At 37.2% G+C, this 20,474-nt stretch overlaps 1 long non-coding RNA gene across 2 annotated transcripts; it reads left to right on the top strand.

The window, feature by feature from the left end:
- The first annotated feature begins 408 nt into the window (after positions 1–408).
- LOC140697825 (uncharacterized) lies at positions 409–19,851 on the top strand. 2 transcript variants are annotated; one of them, XR_012075181.1, is made up of 3 exons: positions 409–669; positions 3,163–3,329; positions 19,482–19,851. It is a non-coding gene; the product is annotated as an uncharacterized lncRNA (long non-coding RNA). The 2 variants fall into 2 exon arrangements; XR_012075182.1 differs by lacking the exon at positions 19,482–19,851 and adding an exon at positions 4,893–4,951.
- Positions 19,852–20,474: the final 623 nt, after the last annotated feature.

Here is a 20,474-nt window from a genome sequence, read left to right as displayed (position 1 = left end):
AGTGAGTGTGGAGACTGAGAAGAAGAGCAGAAGGAGACGGTGTTGAGAGGGAGGCAGAGGTCAGATTTTGGAAGGGCTTTTTCTGCGAACTCAGAGAACAGGTGAGTGTGCACATCAGTTCTTTAGAGTCATCAATCCATAGGTACAAGCGAAAGTAAATAGAGAAGAACAATTTTCTATGGCTGAACGCTGGGGAGCTTCTGAGTTTAGGATTTGGGATCCGAATGAGTATGCAGGCTAGGAGACTCAGGAGTGGCTGGTGAGGAAGGAGAGAATGAGGAGAACGTGCCTCTGACTCAAACAAGTAATTGAAGAAGGGTGAGTCACCATTGGTGCCAGATTCCCCTGCAGAACCGAGGAAGATGAGGACTGAAAACCACCCTTTGTGCTCAGCGCCCTTCAAAGGAACAGTTTAGTGAAGTTGTGGGGACAAGAGCTGCCTGTAGCTGATTCAAAAGAGAATACAAAACAAGGACGTTGGGACAGAGAGCAAAGTACGCTCGTAAGAATGAGGGATGAAGAAATGAGCTACTGAAGGATGGGCATGCAAGGTAAAGGAAGAATATTTTTCCTACGGTGGAAGATACTGTACCATACTTGTGAGGAAGATAGCAGGTCGGACAGACGGAGATTGTGATGAGGAGGGGGTTCCAAGGAGAGCAAACACAGGTGAGCCATGGTCACAGGTATGGTAGATCCTGAGGGTGAGTGGAGAACAAGTGCCTTATTGTCTGTGATCTTATCAAGTTTAGTCCCAAGTTTCCAACCCTGAAAGCTATTGAAGGCACTTTGCATTACCAAAATTGAGATGGAGATATACCCTAATCCTTTCTTTACTCTTTTAAAGTCACATCCCATTTAAACAGCTGCTAGTAGAATACAATGGAGACTAAAAGTCAAGGGATATTCCTTGTTCCTTCTCTAAGTTAGTTTTGCTCATAAGCAGTGGAGTACTGGTAAATATTTAATCACTTATCCTCTGGGGGAAAAAACACCCTAATTTGTAATGGTTACCAATTACTGTAGTGTCAATATTCTTGTCATGGCCAATTAAAAATTTAGATAATCTTTCCATTATAAGTCATGAAGGCTTTCAAAGTGCAGTTATGGAGACGTTTTTGTTATATTCTCATCATATGTTTCCTACTATAAATGAGAACATGTATAAATGAAGATTATTTTCACTGGTTGATGAAATGATAAATTACTTACTTGCTAAGTTTGGATTAAACTTATTTAACTTTCTTGGTAATTGACCATATGATGTGACCTGTGGTGATCTTTCATTTTGTTTATAATTGATATTTTATCTTTTCTACTTAAAGAGGAAGTTTGTGTGTTTCTATTTGGAACGTCCCAGAGAAGCATAGGAGATTATTACAGGCTAACATATCTATGAAAATAGAATTTTCTTATATTCCATTAGTGGGAATTGCAGCTTTTGTTCTTTTGACTTGAATAAAAATTGTTAAATTATTTTTTTTAAAAAAGGATGTAACGATCAGCTCACAAAACCCTGAATATTTAACGAGCAGCTCTGACAAGTGAGTAGGATCTGGCTCCAGCCTGAGCTTCAAATTTACAATCCCTCTATCGACTCTAAGCTTTCTGAAGATGAGACATGGTATCTGGTCCACTTTCTGTGTCTTTAAGCACAAAGCACATTGATTTACCTAATAGAGCCACACACCAAATATTTGGGGAAGAAAGGAGGGAAGGGCAAATGTGATGTTCAACAGCTCAGATAAATGACATCTGTGAACCATTCAGCCTAGAACATACATCCCCATTCCACCTGCCTCGCTCTTTGCCTCCTATGTCTTGGTTTAAATGTTGCAGTGATAGAAAGGTCTTTCTACTGATTCTACCCAATGAGGTCTCCATTGTTAATTGATAGCTTTATACTCAGTTGCTTTTTTTCATAGTGCTCTTTGTGATCCATCATTTTACACTATTTGTTCATTTATTCACCTATCTACCCTACCATATTATAATCTCAAAATAGGGTGAGGACCATGTTTATTTTATTCCCAGCACATACCTAGTACTCAGAACAGTGAGGGACTTGTAATATGCACTTAATGAATAAATATACTTTGGACAAATAAGTGATTTTACAACCTTTATTAGTAAAATTCAAGCTATTTAATTTAGCAAAATGCTAATCTTATTGGTAAATTATTTTGATATCTAGAAGACCATATTGATATCTTGTTTTGCATTTTTATTAGTTACCAATTGTCAGAATAGGGAGTTAAAGTTACTGAAACGTTCATCAACTTTGTTTTCTACAAACAGCTGTCGCTGCCATTTTCAAAATGTAATTTTACACAGTTTTATATTCTAAAATGTTATCCATGGTCTCTGCGTTTCATCTGAATTTACATGCACACACTAACAGCCATACATATTTTATGGATGGAGGCAAATACCAGTAGACAAAGGCTTGAACTCATCCTGCTAATAATCACGAAGGAGTAAATTTCTATACAAAAATATAGTACCAAAACTCCTTTCATGTTATATCTACAGAATCCCCAAGCCTGTCTTATATAGCATTGCTAACCTGTTTTTATGCCCTCTGCTCACGCTGTTTGTTCTACTTGGAACGTCCTCCTTGTGGGGTGGCTGTAGCTCAGTGGTAGAGTGCATGCCTAGTGTGCGTGAGGACCCGAGTTCAATCCCCAGTACTTCCGTTCTTATTTTCACATAGTCGTTCCTTAAAGAGGCATTTGCTGAGAGGTTACTGTGACCCTGGCACTAAGCGAGTACTGGGGATTCAAAGATAAATAAGATACAGCTCTGCTCAGGGAGCTGACTGTATGGCTGAGGGTCAGCCTAGTGGGTCTAGTGGGCTTCACACAGGGTCGGATGAGAGGCTCTAGTCAAGAATGAGTTGTCAGAGAATGCTTCCCAGAAAAGAGTGCCTCTCCTGAGTTACAGCCACTCTAGATGGGTTTCCTCTTCATCCAAGTCCCATAGGACATTTCCTTTCCTTATGGCATTAGTAGAGTTCCTTATTTTATTGTAGATATTATGGGTTTTTTTTTACATATTATGGACATATAAGTACCTATATATTTTCATATATGTGTGTATGCTTCACTTACGTGTATCACAATCAGGTTTTTTTCTCATTCACGTCAATTAATTATTTGCCAGGTGGCCGACCAGGTGAATTAGGGACACAGATTCCTTCAGCATATTGGCTGCTCTAAATATTCTGTTGAGCCTGACCTGGAGATGAGGGGAGAGAGACACCCAGCAGAGAATATCAAGGACAAGTTCAGAGGTCACCTACAATGTCAAGTACTTTCAGTTGGGCAGAGGTAGGTGCATGGCCCCAATTAATCGTACCTATTATCAAACTGTGAACTTAATAAGGCATAAATTTATAATTTAACTATAATATACTTCAGAATATGTTTACTTACAATTTTAGCAATCTTTCCCTCTGGAAAGAAGTTTAGAAAGTTTCATAATATACTTTTTAATAATGTTCCTGTGTTGCATTTAATCCATGCATCTGGCAGATAATCCTCATTAACTTCCATGCTGAGGAGTGAGGCATCCAAAGAGGCATTTCTTCCTTGTGTTAAGTGTGCAGCTGTGGGTCACCAGGAGGTTTGGCCGTTGAACATAACCCTTTTTGTCTGCTGGTTTATAAGCCAAATTCAGCATTTTTAAGTGAGATTTTTTTTCCCCCAAATTTTATGGAAATGTGGTATTTTTCAAAGCATCCATCCAAAAGAAACCTAGCTAAAAACTACCTACAACAATATCACCATGTTTCGCTCTATTTTTTTTTTTTTTGCCTTTAAAGTCAAATGCATTTGTGTTACCATGTCCCCTAGGTAGAAATTGTCCCCAGGTGCACTCCAGTAATACAGTAAAGGCCAGTGATAGTTGAAGGACTAATATTTTCCTAAACAATTGTGTAAATTGAGAATGGATGTAACCCTCTAAAGTTTGGGCAAGCATATAATTTATCATCCTGAAAGACTGTATAAATTAATATCCAGTCAGTTTACGAATACAGTCAGTAAGAATTACATTCTGTGGAATTTATGTATATGGCATGGACATAGGAGGTGGAGAAGATCAACATGTGCAATTAAAATAGCAACAGACAATCATTTGTAGCTCTAATCGGGAAACCTCATGCAATTTTTAGGCATTGTGGTTTAATGGAAAGAAAATAGCTTTTAGAGTACTTAGCTTTCAGTTCTATTCAACTGTTTATAACCTGTGATCATAAGGAAATTATTTAATTGGTTCTCATCTAAACGGAAGTCTAAAACATCTGTTACATACCGTGGTAATCGATCATAAAGGTGTAAATTTACCTGCAACGGTACCTGACACAGGGAAGCCCCTTGCTGGAGCTATAATCCATTCTAACTATCTTTTAACTTATACTTTTCAAGTATACACACACACACACACACACACACACACAAACACAAATGCAGAATATTTTGAAAAAATATAAAGAAGAAATAAATGTCTCCTATAAACTTCAATGCCAACAGATGACCATGATAAGATTTTGTGGTAGTTGACGTGTATGATATGCACGTATACATCTCAATGTGTGATATTACAGGAGCCAGGATTTCAAAATACATTTTAAATAAATTTGGACATCATATAGTTTTGTATGCTTACTTTTGAAGTTGGCATTAAGAATTTTCCAGCATTTTTAACATGATTTATTTAAAAGCAAGCCTTAGAGCACATCAAATAATGTTCTTTTGTCAGCCACAAACACTGAATTGAGTTAACACAGCAAGTCAGAGATGGTCTCACTGGGCTAAAATCACGGTGTTGTCAAGGCTGTGTTCCTTCTGTTGGCTCCAGGGAAAATCCTGTTTCTTTGCTTTTTTTTTTAGCTTCCAGAGGTCATTTGTATTAATTGCCTTGTGGCCACCTTCTTCCATCTTCAAAGGCAGCATTAGAAGGTTGTGTTCCTCTCACATCACATCAGTCTGATCTCCTCTTCTGCCTCCTTCGTCATTTGCAAGGATCTTGTGGTTACTTTAAGCCCACCTGGATGATGCAAGATAATCTCCCTGTCTTGATGTAAACCGACTAGAAAACTTAATTCCATCTGTAAACTTTATTCCTCTTTGTCATGTCGCCTAACATAATCACAGTTTCCGGGAATTAGGAGTTGGCCATCTTTGAGAGGCCAGTATTCCATCAAACATAAAAATCGAATTATGCACAAAATGAAAGAAACTGAATTGAACTTTCCTATAGAAGAGTTAATCAGTCCTGAGTCATCCTTACATCTGAAGATGTAAGGCCTGAAGAGCAAAGCCATGAATTTGTTGGAGAGCTAGAGTGTGCACTAATTTTTCTTGAAATGCAAAAGCCCTAATTAGGATACATTATCATTTACTTAGTGGTTCAAAGAGTGGCCCTGTAACAATAGAACCTGGGTTCACCCTCCAGCAGCACCATTTCCTGGCTGTGTGGCTTTTGATAACTCATTTAGCCTTGGGCTTAAATTTCTTCCTCTGTAAAATGGGCATGGTAAAAGACCTGCCTTGTATAGAGTTGTTGGGATGATCAGATGAGACAGCCCTGAAAGCTTCTACAAGGATGTCTGGAACAAACGCGAAAGGCACAATTAGCAGGAAAAAAAAGGCCCAGGTGCTTGACTTATTGAAAAGGCTCTTTATTCCTCCCTCAGTGTTATTTAACAGGGGAACACACACACACACACACACACACACACACACACACACACACAGAAAAGAAAATTTAAGGTGCTATTATCAGAAAAAGGAGAATAAAATCAGAGGAGGCAAAACACCAGATGCCCACTGTGCATATAACAAACACCAGATGTGGAGATTTACCATGAAGGTAATGAAGCCTGAGTTTAGGGAACCTCATTGCATAGGCTCCTTCCAAGACCATATATCTAATTAGGACTGACAAAACTTTATTTTTAGATAAAAAATAATATAATAACTGCCCCTAATAAAAAACACTCAAAAAAATAGCACTTCATGTAACCTGGCAGTGTATGACTAGAAAGCCCTTGTACACTGGCATCACCATGTTTCCATTACTCTGTTTTCTGCTGACTCAAAACTTTACATAGACTTACATAGTAGGAGTGACTGGATTATACGTGCATGTCAGAGAGAGTCTAAAGACTATAATAAAATACACATTTACTTAGAAAATTAAGCTATGTCCCTACAGAATTCAGTATTAAAAGTTACTTAAAATATTACTTATTTACCTGACTTCAGATATATTGTGGTAAAAAAAGGTCTAAAGTGAAACAAGTCCTTTTTTTTTTTCCAGTGGAAAATCATCTAATGACTACTTGCACTCACTGAAAAGGTCTAAAGTGAAAATGGAAAGATTATAGTTAACCTGTTCCTACTAGGAATTTTATATAATCCAAATAAACAATTTGTCTTGTATGATATTATTTCCATTCTGCTAAGACTTTAAAGTCTGCTTTTGATTATTGCATTTTATTGAGAAAGTGTTTATTCCTTTCCCTAAAAAAAAAGAATTCTGCTGTTTCCACATCAATAGTCATCCACAATTTTCCATAGTTGCTTATATCCAACATCTGGTATTTCTAAATGAAACGTCAGAAAATCCCTGAATCACAGTTGGAAGAACGAATTTAAATATCAAGTGCTGTATAATGAGATACTTCACAGAAGGGGAGAGAAGTCCTGCTCAGTAGAACGGCCCTTCAGAGATGACGAACAATGCCTACATTATGGATTCTGTGTGAAATGGAGCCTTTATGGCATTAAGGGTCTAACTGTTCTTTCACTGATGCACGTGTGTAACTCCCTTTAGAGAAGCTAACAATGAACCCCTTAACAGGCTGACGCACTCACGTGCTCCATTGTGTGGACAGACAGTGAATTGGGGTAGTGAGCTATGACTCCAATCACTTACCACTGTCACATGGTTCTGATCAATGTCTAAGAGCCTGTTAAAACCTTACTTTTAGGGGATTAATGGAAATAACAGATTCCTCTACGTTCCTCAGGTCCTTTACACTTTTTCGGACAAAATGGGCAAACTTTTTCAATTTCTTCTCCAAGCTTATGCCAATAAAATTACATACTCCAATCCCATAAAATGTACAAATGTATAAAATTTCTTGATACAGAAATCAGTCAGTAAATATCCATAGAATTTCTATATTGGCACCTAACACTTACATCTTAAATTCAGAAAAGACAAGAACTGTTTGTTCATGGAACAGTTTCTTGACTAAGAAAATAACCAGAGCCCCACAAAGCACACCTGTCTCGCACATATAGTTTACACATATAATGACCCCAAAGCCAGTGTTAAATAGTCAACCCCCAACCCTGCTAACCGCCCTGCTTGCTCCGTCCTTCCTCCCGGGCGCCCCCGGTCCTCAGGGGCCTGCCCAGCTACGCTTTCAGCTGGGCACCACAGCCTGCCTCCTTCCTGTTTCTGATGAGTGGTTTATTTGTTACTAACCTCTTCTTGCTACACAGCCTCTCTGTGTGAACTCATGGATCTTCTGTGGGTGGTATTCCTGGGGTTGGCCCTGTGGTCTCTCTGGCTGCAGAAAGCGGTACTGATAATCCCCCTGGAAATTTCAACCACAACCCAGACTCCAACCCTAATATGCAGGATCCAATCTCAGTCTAGCCTCTGGCCCTCTTAAGTTAACACCTATTCTGTAACTGAGCAAAGCCCTTCTTGGACGTGGAGAGTTTCCACGGGGTTTCAATACAGTCTACCATTGTAAAAGGCACACGAGGATTAAATTGCTCCTATTTTAAGGCAAGATGAAATTATTTTTATCAAATTTATGCACAGTGATCATTGGACCAAACTAACAAAAATTCTAATTATTAAGAATCTGGTTGATGGTTTCCAGTAAGGTACTCAGCTTAAACACTTAATAAAAATGTCTTTACATTTCCATCCTGACTAATCTTCCTACAACCAAGGGAGTTTATTTCTGCTTCTATTCAAGCCCTGACAGTCATTGTGTTACCCCAAAAGGTAAAGACCTCAGTTCTTGTCATCCCCAGAAGATAAGTTTACAGTCGGGAGACAGTGACTTGTGCAGAAAAAGATTTTAAAGATTTATTTAGAAAAAGACAATTTCACCTCCAATAATAGGGGAGGGGGTGCTGATCCAAGGGAGGGAAAGTGGCAGTTTTTCTCTCCCCTTTCTCTTTTATCCTGGCTTAGAGGTGGTCTTTTGATTGATCGACAGCTCTTGTCTCTGGAGTGCTTAGCCATGTTTGGCCCCTTTGCGCATGTCCTTACCCGTGGTGTACACAGAAAAACCCGTAGAGGGAGAGCTAAATTGCAACGTTAATTATAATACAATGAACATCGGGTGGTGTCCAGTTAAGTCCTTTCTGCTGTCTCTCAGTCGTGACTGTTGGGTTTTAACCAGTTTCTTGCTGGCACTCACTTAGAGGAAGCAAAACCCCTTTATGCTGGGGGCAGGCATAACACCATCTTCCAGACCATCCTCACTCTCCTCCTCCTATCTGCCCGGTGCCCCCAATTATCTAACTACCTAACATTTGAACTTCTCTTATTTTCAATACCTTCTTTTATTTTCCCTTTCTCTCTAATGTAAAATGAACCAAGGGCTAGGACATTTGGTGGAACAGAAACATCTTGTGCCCAGCCCTTCCCCAGATGCTTCATCCCCTCAGGGAGTCTGTGCTCCTACTTTTTGATTCACTCGTACTCCAGCTGCTCATGCTCCCTGCCCAGGTTAATCCTATGGGTTGTTTGTTTTCCCAGCCTGAGACAATTGCCCAACTGCCCTTACTGCTTTGACTGGGACCTGGGTGGTCTGGAGAAATTTTTGAATGTTGTAAAATCAATTTCTCAAGGGTGTTTGGTAGCAAGAGGTTCAAACATGGCTCCAAGAGCATGGTTAGGTATGGAGTAAAAGGTAACCACAAGTAAGTCACCAGGTGAGAAGTTGGCATTTGCATACGAGGCTGCTGAAAATTGGCAAAGGGGATCTACTACTACTAATCTTTTTTTTATTCAATGTAACGTGTTCTGGTTCTATAAATATACTATGTTATTTTTGTTTGAAATTTTCTTTAAAATTTAGGACCGGAATTTTAAATGAAATATTCTACCACTAGAAATCTTGTGTTTGGTTTTAATCCAAAAGCATAAGCAGAAAGGCTGTTCTTTGTTTGTTAATGTGTTTATGCTTCCTATATATTGAAATTTATTTTCTAAAATAATTTATAAATTTTTTTCTAACACCTTAAATACTTGAGTTAGTGACAAATTAGTATTTCTCTTTATGATACTACATGAAAATAGAACTCTGCTAATTGCTGCCACATTTGAGAATTTGTAAAATTTTAACTTGGGTTACAATAATGATTATGAGTTTTTAACGTATTGTTTGATTTCCCACCTTTATGCGGACTTTTCTGACAAAAACTGGATCTGTTTCAATGTTTTTTAAAATTGGAAGAAATAAAGAATAGCTATGATAATATAAACAGAAGCAACACAGTGGTGTAAAATAATTCAAATTTAGGTGTATTTATTCCTTGGGTAGAAGTTAAAATATTTTGTACCATTTACATTTTTTGTATTCACTTAAATTTTGCATTTATATATAATTTTATATAGCTAGCTTTTCACACACATTTGATCCTCTTAACAGATTGTGAGGTGGATGAGGTAGGAATTTTTAATTCCATTTTGCAGATGAGAAAACTAAAACCAGAGAGGCTGTGTGGCTTTGGATTAAGGTGTTATAAATTATGCCACTAGCACTATTCGTTCATTCAAAACAGTCATTGTGTGTTGCCACTATGCTCCTGTTACTTTTCTAAACAATGGAGTTATGGCAGTGAATAAGATAGAAAAATTTCCTAAACCTATGTTTCCTAACTCTTATTCTAGCGCTTAATCAACTAAATCACAAGGGCTCTTTACTTAACTGAAGTAAATTTTTTTTAAGATATAAAAATACAGTTTCTAAATTTCATTGCAGGCTTTTTTGGATTTTCATAGACAATTGGTAAAAAAAAAAAAGAAAAAAAGAAAAAAAGAAAAAGAAAAGCACAGTGTTGATGGGCATTTTACTGTAAATATCTAGGTACAGCCCAATATCACATTAGAAACTAAGATTCTATTTGTCTTTCTTTGTCTAATTTATTTCACTAAGCATATTACCCTCTAGGTCCAGCCAAGTTGCTGTAAATAGCAGAGGTTTTTTTTTTAATGGCCGAGTGACATTCCACATTTTCTCTATTTACCCCCTCAATGGGAAGGTGTGGGAAAGAAAGGGTATTTCAACTGGAAGAAGCAGCTTAATTTAACATTTGAGATTTTAAAGGAATAGTCAATTATCCACTTTATCCATAAAGCAAATTCTCACATTTAGGAATTCAGAGCTCTTGCAAACAGTAGGAAATTAACTCTATGAATATTTGGGAACCTTCTGATTGAAATACAGTCAGAATGGTTAACCTTTTTTATTTGCTGAACTGATCAGGTTTTGGGGCCATGTGACCTGATCATCTGACTATTTTGGCATCAGCTGGGTACATTAGTTTTTTTCTTTTTCTTTAACTCACTGATGATCTCAACATTGAGTTTGTAAAATCAGTAACATTAACCTCCTACTAACTTATTTTAAAGCTTGACTATGCACTGGTTTCTCAGTCTGTAAAATATGAAATACTGTTTCTCAGTTACATGTGATAAACTGGGACAACAGCCAGCTTTGAGACTCTAGAAGGAAAAATTTCATATTCTATGTCTCAGTATTAGTATATTGTGAAACATTTTCTACAAAGGACGCATCGGTAAAACAAACAGAGACCGAATTGTAAAACTTCTATTAAGCCATTTGACACCTTTATGGAGAAACTGCAACATAGATATTTCCTCCTAATTTTAGTCTAATCCTTCACTCATTTAGAATATGACCCAGCTGTGCCAGACTAAAACATAATTTCCTTCAAATGGAATGCTGAATAAGACAGTGACATTAAGACTGAGTGTTTTGTGGCCACAGTGCATGAAGCAAGGCTGAAAAATGTACTTTTTATGCCAGTCATCTGGATTTACTGCTTTATTTGGTTATGCAAATTCTGTACGTGTGTGTATAGATATATAGATACTATATAAACATAGACATATTTTATTTCCAACTATTTTTTCATGTTAAGAAAATAGCATAAAAGAAGAAAATAATCATAGATCACTTCAAACATTAACAGAATTTAAATCAGTGAGTTTGTTATCTCAAGAAAAGTAAAAACTTACAAATGTTTTTAAGAAACAGAAAGTTGAAATGATGTATTATAAGAGTACACGATAGACAAAATAATCCAAGAGGGAAAATATGTACTTCACACACACACACACACACACACACACACACACACAAAAGTTAAAGTGTATTTTCATGTGAGTTCACCGTCTCAAGCATTATAGGAATCTATAACGATCTTGTGGTGTCTCCCATTACTTTTATCAAAATGGTTATTCCATTAGGAGGTAGTTATAAATGTCTCTAACTTATAGCATGTTATTCATCAGTTGATAATTGCACCTTGCATTCATATATTTTACCTAACATTTTAACATTCATTCTTTTATTTGATTATGATCACAGCCTTGTGAGTTAGCCATGAAGGATAATGCATTTCCCTTCAACACAGGAGGAAACTGATGGAGAAGATAAGAAACTTCCCCGAGACTGTGTGGGAAGCAAGCTAGTATCTAATGTCTCTTTACCAACTCTTTCTACTACAATCTAATAACTGCCTTTTATTGTTAAGAATGCAGTTTTAAAGCCTTCTACAGACTAGTCACTGGAAAACAAGGAATCAGACAAATACTAAAAATCTTGTGGGCACAGCTCAGTCAAAAAATTGATTCTCCTCAGGAAAATATAGTAATCATTCCAGTTTTCATCTATAAAATGTGACTCTAAAATTTCTCCTAGAATCATAAATTCCTCTATGAGAATCAATAATAAAGCTAAATGTCAGTAGCCCCACAATACTGAGTTTAGCCTTTAAATGCAGGATGGAATGCAAAAGCAGAAGGGATGCCACGTATCCAACACAACTTGATCCATTTCCCGAATCAGCAGCCCTCAGAATGCCTCATTACCAATCCATTTGCAAGGTTCCCCCAGACATGACAACTCAGGAAACCCAAAACCCCAACCAACTTCAATGGGATGAATGGGATTCTTAGGTCAAACCCTGAATCCTTTCCTTATTTTCTCTCTGCCATCACAAAGTAGACAAAAAAATGTCTGGGTCTTTTTATGATATGAGCATAGAACCATTTCCAAGCTACCTCAAATGGCATTCCACGTGGTAACTTGAGTGGGGGTGAAAGAAATGGCAGAGAAATTATTCATGCCTCAAACAGCAAACTAAAGACCTTCTACCCTGCAATTTAGGCTTTATTTAAGGTCCTACAGAAAGAGCTGCATTCAGGAGCCTGGGTGGTCCCACACTGGCAGGGGCTAGAGGAAAAGTGAAGCAATACATGAGGCACGGAAGACAAGCCTAGGAACTAAACGCAACTATGACACCAACGTGTCAGCCAATAACCACCCCTCTCTGTTGTAATACACACTTTTTTGAATGTAGTGATTTGTTCTTGGCCAAAATTCCACATAGTGTGCTCTTTCATTTTTGAGTTTTCAATTCTGAACGCTGTGTTCTAAAGGAGACTAGTTTCCACCATGAAAAATAATTGGAATGGTGGTATGAATGGAAGGAAAATCATTTAAATCTCTTTTCTTCTACTCGAGATTTAAAAGGGCTTAAACACGTAGCATGAAAAGGTAACAGGACAAGAATGGTCAGTACACAAAGGAAGAAATACAGTCAACTATATTAATAGCCAAAGAAATGCAAATCAAACCGCTAATCAAATAGTATTTTCACATATTGTATTGGCGAAAAATTAGTTTATTTAAAATATCCAGTGTTGTTTAGGATGTGGGAAACAAATTCTCATTAAGTGCTGATAAAAGTGCAAACTGATAAAATGTGTCTGGAAAGCAATTTGGAAATTTATCAAAACTATTCAATACATGCATGGAAAAATTTATGTGTCAAAGAATATGATCTGTTTTGACATTATTTCTCAGAAAGTTTGTAAGATGTCATGCTCCAATCAGAACAAAGTTGATTGGTTAAATGTCTATTCTGATTGGTCAGTGCCATGCTGTATTAGTCCTAAGATACTTTATCAGCTCTGAACGTACTCATTTATCAGCCCTCATTTGAATGTATCTCCCAAGCTAGATATTAGTATATTTTTTAAAAAATTAATGATGTTGCAAAAGGTAAATGTTATTGCTCTGATTTAATTTTCATTTATGTAATTGTTGGTGAGATTGAACATGTTTTCATATGTTTACTCAATATTGTGATTTTTCATTTACAAATGGCCTATTTACATAATTTGACTTTATTTTTCTATTGAAAAGTTTCTCTCTCACTGATTCATTAGAGCTATTTATAGGTTAAGGATAGTAACATTTGTTATAGTTATTTTTCCCAGTTGATCTTCATATTTTATGTATTTTAATACATGCAAATTTTTAAAATTTTCTCTGAAGTCAAACTGTGTGATCAAGCCACTCAAGATGGCTGCTGTCTCGCTCTCTGTACATTCTCCATTCAACCGGTCCTTGCCTCGCCTACATACTACTCACCTGGCTGCCTTTTCCTCTTAATCATCGAGCCTGATCAGTCTCCCTATGAGCCTGCCACCTGCCCTGCCCCGCCCTGGCTGCCAGCACAGCTCCACTGTGCTGGTTTATCAATGGGAAGCACTAACCCAAGGGGCTGTGAGAAGCCTGCTCCTCTGCTGGTTTCCCTGGCAACCCATGAGCCAGCCTGACATCAGTTCTGCCCATGGCTGGTAACTCCCCTCTCCCCAGCCTCCTCCCCCACTCCTGGGGAAGAGGAGAAGACTGCTGCTTGCCGTGGCCTGCCTGCCTTCTGCCTTACACTTGTGGGGTGTCACTCCAGGACCTCCTAGCTTCAGACGTGTAAGATCCCCTATTCAATAAACCACTGATCTTTCTGTCACGGCCTCTGGGTTCCCTTTTTGGTCTTGAGGATGGGCAGTTACAGGGCTTGCAGGCATGTGGGATGGAGCCCAACACAAGCTGATTTTTCTTTATCATTTTATATATAAAGCATTTAAAATTTTTTCTCTGAAACATAATTATTTCTCTGAAACATAATTATTTCTTTATTGCTTGTTTTTAAATACATTCAGAATTTAAAACTTTGTCTCTACAGTCAAACATAGCTGTTTCTTTCCTTTTAAAGTGTTACCATTTGCTCAGAAAATTCTTTTTGCTTAAGAAAAGAAATATTCACCTAGGTTTAACTTTATATTTTAATATAAATATAGTTTATTTTGATGTATGTATGAAGTAAAGACAAATATTCACCTAGGTTTAACTTTATATTTTAATACAAATATAGTTAATTTTGAGGTATGTGTGAAATAGACCTTTTTAAGACAAAACAATTTTACCTGTGTTTGTGATTTTGTATTTATTTTTAAACAAATACTGATACACGTACTAAGGTCTGTTTTCTGGCTTTCTATTCGGTTCCATTCTGCCATTTATCTATATTCACAGATACTCATAATTGCAATTATTCTAGCTTCCTTATCCTCTAGTATCTGAGATGACGTGTCCCTGACCCTTGTTTCCCTTTTCCAGCATTTTTTGTCTATAATCACATATTTCTATGTTTTCTGTACTGTATTAAATAGCAATAATAATAATAAAATAAACTTTGATTTAAGTTGAGCAGAAGGAACATGTTTATCATGATCTGTCCTCCTGTCCAGGTCTCTGATGTCCAACTCCATTTAATCAAGTCCTTTAAAATGTTTCTAAGAAAACTTTGCATTTGTGGAAAAGATGAGGTAACATTGGTGTGCCAGTGGGTAGAAAGAAGAGCACTATACAGATTATGAAAGTCTCCCACCCTAAAGTAATATAGAATTTATCATTCCAACCAGGACACTTTTGAAAGTAAAAGAAGGCTCATGATGATTAATAGTAACCACAGGGTCACAGTCACGAACCAGTACGGCCTTGACAAAACAAGGATGCACCCAGCCCCTCCCCACTTCTTCACCTCCATCCCCAGACCCTGCCTAACAACACACAATTACAGCTCTAAACATACCCTGCTGCTTCGTGCCACCAACACCTTGGTACAAATGTCCCCTTTTCTCGGAACGTCCTTTCTCTTTTTCCAACTAGTCTTCGATTTTCCCATTGAAACCAAATGTACAGATAGGTGCCTCTCAGAAGTCTACCCTGAATCCTCAGATTGAGTTAACCCCTTTTTCTTTATGTGATCCCCCTTCCTTATACATAATTAATGCAGATAATTGGGACTTGAATATACATTTCCTGTATCCTCTTATAGAGACCTGAGAATTTCTTTTTATACTCCCCCTTCTTTTTTTGTTGGAGTGTAGCAAGTAAGACTTGTAGGTTTGAGGAAAGATATGACTTAATTTTTTACTCTTTGGTTGTGACAAACTGGTGAATGCACTAAATAAGGAAACCATAACTAGTGAACTGCTAGCTGCCCCAAAAAGGGTTGCAATGGTCTTAGATTTGAAAATATTTCAAACATTTTTAGCATTTGATAGACTACTGAATATATATCAGCCAATACGGAAAGCAGAAGTTTGGCCCAGGACTGTGCAGGGAGAAACTGAAACACGAAGGTGAAATTCATCTCCATCAGTTCACAAAATCAAAAATGTCCACATGGAAGATAAAGGGTCATCTTTTCATTCTGCAACTATAGTCTTTCACTCGAATAACAAGACGCAATTTCTCCATACTTCAAGATTCATATACCCTATAGTTCAAGGGAGACAAATGACCAGATGGCAGTTTCATAGAATAATACCCATTGTCAGCTACTAGTTAGAAATGAACTCGTGGCAAATTCATATCATGTATCTGGGAAAAAAACTGCTAAAGTTTTCCTTAAAGCATCCTTGAGAACAAGCTTCTGGCATGAAAATGGAAAATAGATTGAGGAATATTAACAAACGGTAATAAAGCCTGAAAAAGTACTAGAGTGTAGAAAAGTTTCATGGGAAAGTTTTGCTCTGGAAAGCAGTTTGAAAAGCTTGTCTCAAAACTCCATAGATGATTTCCATATTCCCATCTATAGTTGTCATGCCAGGAAAGGATGAAAGAGGGGAAGAAAAGGAATGTAAGTGGCTGGGGAAGAACAGGAAAGCCCGATGTACTTCAGGGATTCAAGTTTTACATCATACATAGTCAAGATGTTAACTCACACTGAAGAGAGATCATCGAGTCGTCCCCTTAATTACACAGATACACTGTCGTGGAAAAACTTGCAGAATTAAACTTAAGGATTCTTTTTCGTATTCCTTCAGTGTGTTTGACAAATCCGCAACTGATATAAAATTTCAGTTGGAAATGCTTTTTAAAAATGTACCATGTTTTCCATCTAGTCACTGATTTCTAACTACTTAAAATTGTGCCTTAATTTCTTAATAATAGCTCAAACAGCAGAGACCACAGGATCTTACAATGGAAATAATGATTCCCAATTTTTAGAATCAAAAATTGCTAAAGAGCAGAACTGACTTTCATGTTTATTTAAGGACTTTCCACGGTACAATGATTTTTAAATTAAGTTCTTATCTCCTCTAAGATTTTCCTGGAAGAATTGCAGTTGGGAAAGTGAACTCTTTCTTATGATTAAACTCAGTCCTTCACTGCAGCAGGCTGCAATCATTAGGACTTGTAAAACCCCTTTCACAGATTTGCAAGGAGGGTCAATTACATTATCTCCATCAGAGTTTATGTACCTAAAGATAAAAGATAAAACTCATACAATTGCAGAGTTCAGTGGAATTAGGTTATTGAACTGCTATTACTAATGATGAAAGAGAATAATGCTTCTATCTTCAGTATTTCTCAACAGCAAAGCTAGAAAGCAACTTTCAGGTAATCTATGTAAATAAAAATATTTCTCATACAAAAATTAATTCAAAAATGCTTTTTTCTTCTTAGGATCCACATTCCAGATATAAACTACTTTAATAAAGTCTTCCTCTATGAAAGGAAGTAAAACTATTTTCTTTATTTCTAAATGTGGGTATATTTGGCTTTTATATAGGCTAATATATGGATCATTGCTCAAACTTTTTATTTTTATTTTTAGGGGATTTTTTTAGTTTTTTTTTTTCAATGGAGGCATTTGGGATCAAACCTAGGACCTCGTACATGCTAAGCATGCACTCAATCACTGAGATGTTTCCCTCCCCCAAACTTTTCATTTTTAATCTAAACATCTTTTATCATGTAGTCACAATATAAATTTTGAGTATTAATTTTTTATCACATTGGAGAATAAGGAAGAAAGATTTTGAGAAATTAAAACAAATCAACTTCTGTAATTGAAATGCTGCAAAAATTATTGAACTCCTTTAGAGCTTACTGAAGTTGTTCATTTCCCATTCCTTTGCCAAAAAAAGACAACAAAATAGCTACACAGATTTTAAGATAACTAAATTGAGGAAGAAAGTTTGAAAATAGATTAAGAGAAATGACACTAAAAATGGTAACCAGTACTTTCAATAAAACATGATAAGACATAAAACCTGGCTCTTAACCTCATGGAACCAAATGGATTGGAAACCAGCACCTCTTTCCTTTTCCTCCTGGGCACATAGCTAGAGTCTATTTCCCACCCATCCTTGTGCCTAGAGTAGTCATGTGACTGAGTACTGAGCAGTGAATTGTGGGTTACAGAGATATGTAGCACTTCTATGCCTGGCTTTTTCCCATCTGCCAGTTGAATGGATCCTAATCTAGAGCTTCAGGGAGGATGGACCAGCAAGATGGAAGGAGCCTGAGATGTCAGATGACCACAGGTAAGGTGTTCTACAACCAGAAACACTCACATTAGCTTCTGTGTGGGTGAGAATTCTCATTGTGTTAAGCAACTGAGATTTTGGAATTTATCACAATAGCGAGCATTACTCCACATAACTCAGCACAGCAAAGAAAAACATTAAAAAGTTAATAATTTTACTTCAATATACACACACATACTTGTAAACACAAATGATGGCATGCAGAACCAGAGAGATCTGAACAACCTCTGTGGACTGTACCAGTGTTTATTTCTTGGTATCCTCATCATAATATGGTTATACAAGATGTTAACTTAGGGGAAGGCTAGGGGGAAAGTCCAGAGACTTCCCTATACTTTTATCTGCAACTTCCTAGAGGGGAGAGTATAGCTCAAGTGATAGAGTGCATGGTTAGCATGCACAAGGTCCTGGGTTCAATCCCCAGTACATCTTCTACTAACAAATAAACCTAATAACCTCCCCATCGCAAAAAAAAAAAAAATTCTATTTGCAACTTCCTGTATAATTGAATCAAAATAATAGGAAAAAAAAGTTAAAATTTCCCTTGATTAGAGAGAAAAATTATATCAAATATTCACGGAAAAACAAATTGGACTATTCTTAATTGTTCACTGTATAAGTACCAAGGAGGTATTTATATCATTAAAAAGACCATATGACAAAGAAAATGCAGTAATAGAAATTATATATCTAATTCCTATACTAACTTCATAAATACTGGAGGACAATAAAAACTGAAGCATTATTTGGTAAAGATGACTTGATAATGATCTAATATGATATGGTCAAAAAGTATAAACATCTCATTGGATTTTAAACAAATAAAGGAGGGGATAACAGGCCAGAAATTTTCAAGCACTTTTCATCTTGGTTTATACGGGATAGTGCTCACAGGCACGACACACTCTCATGTGTGTTAGATGCAATTTTCCTCCACTATTCGAGCAAGATACTGGAACGCAAAAGCATAATAACAGCATAATCATCAGGCCAACCTTGGGTTTGCTCTGGTTTACTTTTCTCATACGAATTGTTTGTCTACTTCAGGACTTTCCTATTGTTAAAAGATACGTAGTAATACACTGTGGAGGAACTCTTCGCTGTGGTTAGAAAGAATCTGTTAGAATGAGTTTCTTGGTCTGCCAGAGAAAGCCAAGACCGGTACCCAAAGGCTTTTTGACAAATAAGCAAATCGTGTCGTGCTGCCTCTAAAACTAGACGTCTCTGCCATCTCCTCCCCAGAGTGGGTTCCACATGGCGCCCGCCTCACTGGAGATGTAATGCGTCTGATTGCTACAGCAAGAGTTCCTCTCTTTTCCTGCAAGAAGGCTTTGCATTTCAATGTTGTGCCCCAGCAAAGCAAGCACTTCTGAGGTGAGAAGTTTCTTATTATAGGAAAGAGGTCCAATGAATGAGGCAGCCAAAAAGAGTGACAAAGATCTGCTACGCAGCACAGGTATAGATTAACATCAAAGATAAGATGTTATTTTTCTACTTTGCAGTAAAGAATCTGCACAGGTGATGAAGATCAACCTCAGCCCCCTAATAAGTCATGTACCCACAATGCACACCAATGCACCAATGTGACGTCATGTGAATGGGAGCTCATCTCTGCAGTTGCCCTCCCCAAAATGGCGAGCCCGGCTCAACCATGCGAAAAGCATCAGGCAAGACCTGAACAGCCCTCGTCAAAACAGTCCGAGTTACCAAAAGTGAGCAAAGACCGAGAATCTGTCATGAAGCAGAGAAGGCTGAGGAGACATGATGACTACGTACAATGTCCTGGATTGGATCCTGGAACAGAAAAGACATTGGAAAAAACTCATGAAACCTGAATAAAATGTGAATTGCTTCTCAGACTTTTGGCTAAGATCAAATGTGAATAAAACGAGAAGTTTAGTTAAAAGTACTACATCAATATTGGCTTCTTAGTTGTGGCAAAGTTACCCTAGTAATGTAACACGTTCATAATAAGGAAAACTGAGTGTGGGAATGCTTATATGGGAACTCTCGGTACTGTCCTACCAACTTTTCAATACATTTTAAAAAATATATTATAAAACAAAAAGTGCATTTAAAAAATAATACTTTTGCCCCAGCCGGTTAATGTTCTTATGGACACCAGTGTGAAAATAGTCCCCAATTTCCTCCCACCCCTTTACATAAACAGTAGTGACTAGTAAAGTACTTTAGAACAGCAGTTTTACTCTTAAGTTTTTAAGACATCATGATACCATTGTGATTTGTGCTTCTTTTCATTTTAACCAAGACCAATTCAAAGTATTTAAGGCTTATAATTTTCTATTTGTGCAGCAGCTCACGAATAATCACAGGCACCCACAACTAACGATTTCCTTAGATTATTAGACCTGGAAAACATTTCTTAGCTGAGGTTGTATCTAGATAGCAGGGGTTCCAAGTTATCTATCCTGATAGGGTCTGGGGCTGGGGATGTTCTTATATTAGTATTAAAAGACAGAATTTAGCCTATGATT

The sequence above is a fragment of the Vicugna pacos genome, chromosome 8 (assembly GCF_048564905.1).
Source record: "Vicugna pacos chromosome 8, VicPac4, whole genome shotgun sequence".
Classification (NCBI taxonomy): domain Eukaryota; kingdom Metazoa; phylum Chordata; class Mammalia; order Artiodactyla; family Camelidae; genus Vicugna; species Vicugna pacos.
Note: the sequence above shows the minus strand (reverse complement) of the source record. Positions and strands in the feature narration are given on the sequence as shown.